We start from the raw sequence: 8,296 nt of genomic DNA on the forward strand, positions 1-8,296 counted from the left end.
TGTCCTGAAAACCATGTTTGCTATAATGATAATCCTGTTTGACTTGTTTTAAATGAACAAAGACTGTCGCCCTTCAAAGGACTGGGGAGTCCTATAATCAGAGCTGGAAAAGCTTCAAGGTGTTTCTGCTTCCTTAATCTGAAAATGTTCAATCAACCCTGGACCAGATAAATGCTCTGTGATTTTACTGTAATACAAAATTACTTAATATTTCTGTGTGTCTCCACTGACTCGGCTCTTTAAGTGAGACATGAACTCTTTCATAATTGCTATAGGATAATCATCTTGTTCTTCTTATCTCTTTAAAACGTAATATTTAAAGCTTATTTTACCAAGACAGACAGCAGCTCAGAAAACGACCACAGTTATAACAGAAAAATGAACAAGTTTACGCATGAATGTGAAATTAATAATTAAAAAAAAAACCCTACAACAGTTGCTACTCCAGACTGGTCTTAAGTCCAGATTGTTAACCGTTTCCAGATTCTGGTTCTGTTCCTCTTTCTTCCTCTTATAAACCTTGGCCATGGCCACCCTAGTGGGTAATTCCCTGTTCCTCTGTTGATGTGTTTCAGTTTAATTTCCGTTCAATAAAATGTATAGAGTGCCAATTCACAACAAATGTCATGTGAAGGAACGTAACAGAGACCATAGAGTTGTTAAAAGTTTCTAAGAAAAACCAGCTGACTGCATCCAGCCATTGACTTGCAGGACACGCTCCTCATGAACAAGCATGTGACAACAGTAGATGTTCACTTTTTGTTGTTGATTCTGCAGCAATCCCTTACACTGAACATGCATGCAGTGACAGCGGAGAGGAAAAACTCCCTTTTAACAGGAACAAACCTCCAGCAGAACAAGGTTCAGGGTGAGGGGCCATCTGCCAAGGCCAACTAGGGTTCGCCATCTTCAAAAAAGTAGATCCCATCTAAAACAGGATGACACCAGTGGTACTCTCAATGAACGTCCTAACTAATTAGGTATTTGTAATTATCATTGGTTGGTTGGTGTTTGTGGTGTTGCTGTGTTCTTTTGGGGGGATAAAGGGATGTTTTTTTTTTGTCTTTGCAGCCATTTAGGAGTCTTCTGTGTATTTAGAGATAAAGAACCACTGCTTAACCTATTATATGTCTTAATTATGTAGAACCATACATGATTCATTCAGACAGCATAGTTTTATAAATAACTGTGTTGATTTATTAAAGGCTTCGTGATAAATCTATTTTGATTGGGGATTTCTTTGGAAAATCCAGATGTTTCATTTTCCTGTGTGATTAATGTAGTTTGACTCCGAGCTGGTTCTCTTCCACCCGTCAGAGCACATTGGTCCCTGTCTGGAGTCTCTATGAAACTGTCTGGTTCAGGCACTGCTTGTAGACATCTCACCAATCTGAACTCTTCTTAGAATCGTGAAAAAACTTCCAGTTAAATGTAACTCATCATGAATGGGTCAACATTAGCCTGGTTAAGAAAATGTGTTTTTTCCAGAGCATTACAATAGATACAAAAAAATGATCATCTTTAAATCAATAAGGAACCAGACAAGAACTGGTATTGGACCTTATCTCTCTCTGTATGGAACCTCTCTTCAAAGTGCGTCAGTGAGCTGTTCCCACTGCCAGTAAAGCTAATTGTTCCCAGTTTAAACAGGTTTTTAGGCTAGTATGAAAGGGTATTGATCTGTTTGGCAAAAATGGCTCTACTTTAAGAACTGCAATCAGTTTCCTACCCTCAGTTTTTAATTGAACGTAGCAATCACCATAATCAAACAGGATGACCTGCATTGGTGAATACTTTTATCCTCCACAGAACAGCCTCAGAAAGGTCAGATCGTCCCATGTTTTTAGGCAGAAATGAAGGAGTACTGATCGCTTCATTAAGATCATCTTAGCCCTAGAACCAAACTCATCTAAAGACCTAAATTTAAAGCATGTGATGACTTTGCTGTATTCATTCCCCTTTTTTCTTTTGCAGAAGTAAACCAGCCATAAGCATTGAAGAATCTGATGATTAAGAATATGAAATGAATTTCATAAATCTGTAATAAGATTATGTCTGTAATGAGTTTTATAATCCTAACTATGAATTTTAGTTATTGTGAACCTAAAGGTAAAATGAGTACATTTAACTCAGCAGTAAAAACATGTAATGTAAACATACGGTTTGATTACGATTAGGACTCCACTGAAAGGATGCAGCTTGACATAATGACATGCAGGCAGAAGCCTCAGGCTTAAAAGTTAGTCCAGCACGGACAAACTGTTCAAATCCACGAAAATATCACTGAGGGCAGGGAAACCAAAGAAGGGACTACAGTGAAATCTGAGTAATCAGCAAACAACAGGGAAACACAAGAGAAGAACTGGGTTGTTTCCTCGGAGCAGACATCAACAATAGAGCAGAAGAAAAGGCCAGGAGGAGGCCTGGAGCCAGAAGAGGATGGAGAATGCTGCACCGCAAAAAGAATCAACCGGTTTGCCCTTTTAGAAAGTTCTGCTTCCAGAAGGGTTTCTCTCTGCAATGAAGGCATCCTGGTGAATTGTGTTGTTACTAGTGCGGTAATCTGTACCATAAAGCAGTTTAACAAGCACTTTCTCTAGCACTGCGATTTAAGCATAGATCTACACCTAAATAACCATTTGCACAGAATACTTTTTACAGAACCATCCCTGGGGGTCCGGACACCTTTTAATGCTTCCAGTAAAGGCCATATGATGAGAGGATTTTTTTAACAGTTTTTTTCATGGTAATTACATTTTATAAATGAATATATATATATACAAATATCTAATAATTGTAGATGGTAACATTTGTGTCTATTTGTACAAGTTTTAGAGTATATATGGATAGGGGAGTTTTGTAGACTGATTGAGTAGTAGTTTAGTCCTGTAACAGCTGAGCCTATTCAAGGTGGTTGTCTGTTATTGAGGAGGGTCTGTCATAAAAGAGTTGTACTAAATGTGGACAGATAAAAGCCCTGCTGTTTCCAAAAAAACTCTAGTCAAGCCTTCATCTTCACCGTGAATCCAGCCACAAACAGCCACCCTGTGATCATCGACTTCAGGCAGAGACTGTATACCATCGACAGGGACTTGGGCTCCATCTGAATCAAGCAAATTGGTAAGGAAACTAAAGCCAAAGTATAAATGTGTCAGCAGTCGCCATAAGGGCTGTCTGAATAGTGCTAGCAATAAGGAAGAAGTTAAGAAGAGCACGCAGGATTCTTCGTATCACCAATTCATGTAGCATAGAGGCCTCCTGATGTCTGTAGCTGCAACAGGAAGCTATAAGTACTGACAGAGTTAACATACTAATGTTCACACCTCCATGTTCTGTGTTTTTTTTTTGTCATGATAGGCTTTAAGGATCTGACCCACATGCAGAAACACACTCAGAAGCAAAGGGAAAAAATTAACAGGTTTATTGTGGTTTACAAAAACACACACTGAGAGATATACAGCTGGGTTAAACTGTTGGACCTTAGCAGACTGGTGAACTAGAACCGGAAACTCTGAAGGGGAGATCACAATGATCAGTTCAGGGACCGTAAGAAAAATGACTGAGGCTTGTATTTTGCAGGGGAGGCACTCACGTTTTGGGAACTCTTGGTTAATCTTTGGATCCAGTTTGTGGGGGTCTTATCCAGAGATGAAAGAACTCGTTGGAGGGCAGACAGGCAGACTAACGTTGGATCCTGAGGAGCAATGGAGCAGACTGTCACCAGGTTTTCCTGAAGAGGACTTGAACGGATTCATGTGGAGGTTTCCCCTATCCTTCCAGAGGGGTAGAAGGTCCAGGCTTATCCAGTGGATCAGGAAGGCTTCCTGCCGAAGAACAAAGACAAAAAAAACTTAGTCACAGAAAGACAAGGCTAAAGGTTAGACTCAGCAAATCTCAGTTTGGCTAGAGTTCCCAATACTGGCAAACACTCCGGCTTCGAGGTAGTGACAGCCCGCTGCTCAAATACTCCTCCGGTGATGACCCAAAGAGCCGCAGGCCCAAACGAGGACAGAGCAACATCTAGTGGTGGAAAAAGAAAACACAAAAACAACCCACACAAACTGGATTCCTAACATTTTTAATGGAGAGCTTTAGTTGTTCACTACATTTGTGTACCTTTTGTTTTTGTAGTTCTTTTCCTTATGGCTGTAGTCCTAATTTGACCATCATCATCATCATCATCATCATCATCATCATCATCATCATCATCCATGCGCTTCTCTGTCCTGTAATTACATCCGTAAGGCTTAAGGTTGCCTGTATTCAGAACAAAGGTCTGGAGTTCCTTTCCTACCCTGGATACAATTCTACTGTTGATCTCATAGAGAGCTCATAGAATAAAAGGGGAGGAACAGGAGTTTGGAGCTATAATCTGAGGTAATCAGAAGGAGGCTGGTCAGTAGAAAGAGCCACCTCGATGTTTTTGTAGTTTTTGTGAATTGGGGAGAAGGAAAAGTTTTCTGTCTTTGCAAGTTTTCTATGAAGCTTCTATGTAATTAGAGATGAACAGCTGCTTAACCCACTTACTGTGTGTTTTATGCAGAATCATAAATAATTAACGTAGACAGCATAGATCTATTAATTTGTTTTTTTATTAGCAAGGGGTTCATGAAAATCTAGTTTGCTTCAGTGAATTAGTTAAAAAATGATCTTGTTCATATTTGTTTTCCTGTTGGTTAGGAGGAATCTAACAGTTATCCTCGCTTTTGATCTGACCTTCCACTTGGTGATCTGTGGTGCCTACTCAGCCCTTATACTGGTTAGCTGCTTGCCAGTTTAAATTTGCCTATCATTGAGGAAAGCTACAAAATCCACTGCCATAAGAGCCAATGCATGCTGGGAAATGACACATCTGCTTAAAGGCTCCATTTAAAGTCTCAGCATCAGCATTCAGGCAGTAAGGTCATTTAGATTAATCCTTTTTATAACTTTAATATTTTTTTACTGCTAAATTCATACTGTTAATTAACCATACTAATGCATTGCTAATTAAAGAAGCATATAACACACAATTTTAACAATTTTCCAAGGCAGGACAACAAAGGAATTTTCTATTCAATTTTTTATTCTATGTAACATTTTAAAGAATTTATGAGTACTTTAAATGTTTGAGTCATTTTTTAGTTCCTAATGGTGATAACATTTTCAAGAGGTGAAAATGGAGGTAAACCCCTGGAGGATCAACTATGAGGTATTAGGGCTAAGCCATTGATAGAAACGTGGCATCGGATCAGAAGGTGATTAACTGCACATATAAGTCATACTAGTCCAAATTATACATATTAAAATCTACAGTAAATTTAAAGGAATTGAAGATTTTTTTATTTAGTTTTATTACTGTGCTGTTAATTCCTCTAGTACCTAAAGCAAGCTTGAGCTCCCATCATAAAAGTGGAAATTCAGTTGGCATTATTAACTGTGCATTCGGGTAAATCCCCTGGTCTTTATGGGTTCCGCTCTTTTATTTAAAATCAAATTTTTTGATGGCCTCTCCCCCTTTCTTTGTCATGTTTTAAAGAGTCAGTTAGCTGTGGTGCCCTTCCTCCATCGTGTTACCAGGCCTGTATTTCAGCGGCTTTAAAAGGATAAGCCTGCTTCTTACAGGCTTATTTCCTGTTGAATAATTCTTTTTTTTTTTCTTTCTTTTTTAAAAGCTCAAATATTGACTTCAGATGAAAAAGAAACTGGGAAGAAGTTTCAGTGAGAAGCAGCAGATCATACATGAGGGTTTCTATGTAAGCAGCTCTAGCTCCGCCCCCTTGACTTTGATGGACATGTGACTATTTAAATCAAGTCATGGTGTACTTCATACCAGGAAGGAACAGAAAATAATTCATTAGATCATAAATTGTTTATATTCACTTCTTAAAATAAAATCAATATATTTAACTGAGGCTCATATAATTAATTATGCATTTATTGAATAAATTCAGAATTTATTTCCAGTTTTAATATATGAATGACACATTTAAATCATTTGTTACAATTTTTCTGCTGTTGTCCTAACACTCAGCCAGCTGGGCGATTGTTCACAGAATAACACATAGAAGTCTAAAGATATTTGATTAAATGTTAAATAATAATAATAAAATTTTCAAGAAATTTTTTTTATAAGTGCATCCTTTTATAGACTTTCTTTGAGCAACTTAAAAACGCTGGTTCAGAAGCGTCCGTGGTTTTTTGTACCTCCCATCCTGACAGCATATTCTTTTGCTCCAGTGCAAGCTGACAGGATTGCAGTGGAGGTGTCAACATGTTTTTAGAAAAAAATGAACAAGTTTGGTTCCCTCCAGTTTAAGTCTTTTTTGTGGTAAATGTTTGGAAATGTAAAATAATAATAACGATTATATTGTCCTACATTAGCAACACTAATTGAACCCCATATTAGATCAGAGATCAGATTTTTTCTTATGTTTCTTATGAACGAAGAACATTGTTCTCAGTCTTCAGTTTACTAGTTGTTCCTAGAATTTCTAAGAAGTAGAATAGGAGGCAGATCTTTTAGTTATCAGGCTCCTCTCCTGTGGAACCAACTACCAGTTTTAGTCCATGAGGCAGACCCTGTCTACTTTTAAGGCAAGGGTTAAATTTTCCCCCTGTGATAAAGCTTTTTTTCTTTGCTTATTTTAGCTAATCAGGAACACAATGAGAACAACAAGGAAGGATCTGAGCAATGATCTTGGAAAATAGAAACAACAAAGAAACTAGATGGGAAAAGTACAACAGAACTAATAGATGAGAGTAAATAGTGACCACCAGATAATGAGACTCACTTTACTTCTTACACAATGTCCAATGAGACACTCAACCCGATTGAGATGAGCAGAGATGAATCAGGTGAAGTGGTGTAGAAACAGCCGTTTATCTCTTTGATTATATTGTAATGACCTCTTTAGGAATGATTGTTACATTAAATAGTACATAGCCTGTACTTATATACCGTTTTTTCAGGTCAGAACAGAAAGCACTCCATACAGAATAACAGCACCACCAGGCTCTCTGAGCATTTACAGCCAGTAGAGCGGGTGTCTTGCCCATGGACACAAAGACAGAGAAGACTGAACAGGGAAATCAAACTAGCAGCCCAGAGGTAACAGGAGGAACTTCTATCTACCTGCGCTGATTGTTATTTTTGTGCTGACTGTTTGGTTTGCTGTGAGAAATGTTGGGGGGATACTTCATAGAGATAAAACATAGCCGCTGTCCTGGGTTGATCCTGATCTCTGCAGGTCACTCTGTCCTGGAGCTCAGATTAATGTTTCCGTAAAAACAACTTCATCATGTTCTGCTCAGAACCTGAGTCACGGCGAGCCCCTATCAGCCGCTCAGGGAGTGAGAGAAATGACGCTTCAGCTGTCTGCCTAGGCTGGATTTTTCCAAGGCTTGACAAGGTGTGAGGACATTTTTCCTCATGACATGAATAGGGAGGCTGTGCTGCACTTCAGGGGCGGATTGGGCAGGTCTGATGCTGTTGAGGTCAGAGTTTCACAACAGATGGAGGTGTCCTGTGGATCCCACCCATATTCTGTCCTGAGACGTTGAGTACAGACTGCAGAGTATGGTCCAGAGAGCTGCCCTTCAGTCACCCGCTGTTTAGGCTGGACCTCGCTAATCTCTGCCGGACACGACATCAGGCAATTACCCAAGTTTACCGTGGAGCTTTGAAGCAGGCATCTTTATTTCTACAGTATAACTCAATGAGAAGAGAATTCACAGTGCTGTAAAAGATAAAAATACAAGAGATTTCAGAGGAATAAAGGAAGCACAATTCCTTAAAGAGAATTAAAGTGAATAATGCAAATAAGATTAAATGACAGATAAAAAGGGAAGTTGGACTAAAAAATACAACTAATAATGTTTATATAGCACAAAGGCCACTCCAAGTTTCTAATCTCAATATAAAGCAACTTCGGGTTTACTGTGTTCTTGGTGTCTGTTCCAGATTAGTTAGGGCAAAAGAACTTAAAACTTCTTCTCCATGTTTGTTTCTGGTTCTAGATATGCAGAGTAGATTAGTGCTAGAAGACCTGAGAAGTCTGACTGTTAATCCAGCATAATTTATTTAGAAGCTAAGCTCTTCAGGGATTTATGGTCTAATAGAAATGTTTTAACCCTTTAAAGCCAAGGGTATCATATTTGGTACATGAGTTTTTTAAGACCTCTGCACAATCAGTGTGATATTTTCGTTCTTCAAAACCTTGACTTACACAACCAGACAAATGTAGCAAAAAGAGAAAGTATAAAAGATTATACAGAAGTGCTTAATGCATCAATATTGATGCAAATAAATGATCGA

Source organism: Cyprinodon variegatus, unplaced genomic scaffold (genome assembly GCF_000732505.1).
Source record: "Cyprinodon variegatus isolate N-32 unplaced genomic scaffold, C_variegatus-1.0 Scaffold359, whole genome shotgun sequence".
NCBI classification, from domain to species: Eukaryota; Metazoa; Chordata; class Actinopteri; order Cyprinodontiformes; family Cyprinodontidae; genus Cyprinodon; species Cyprinodon variegatus.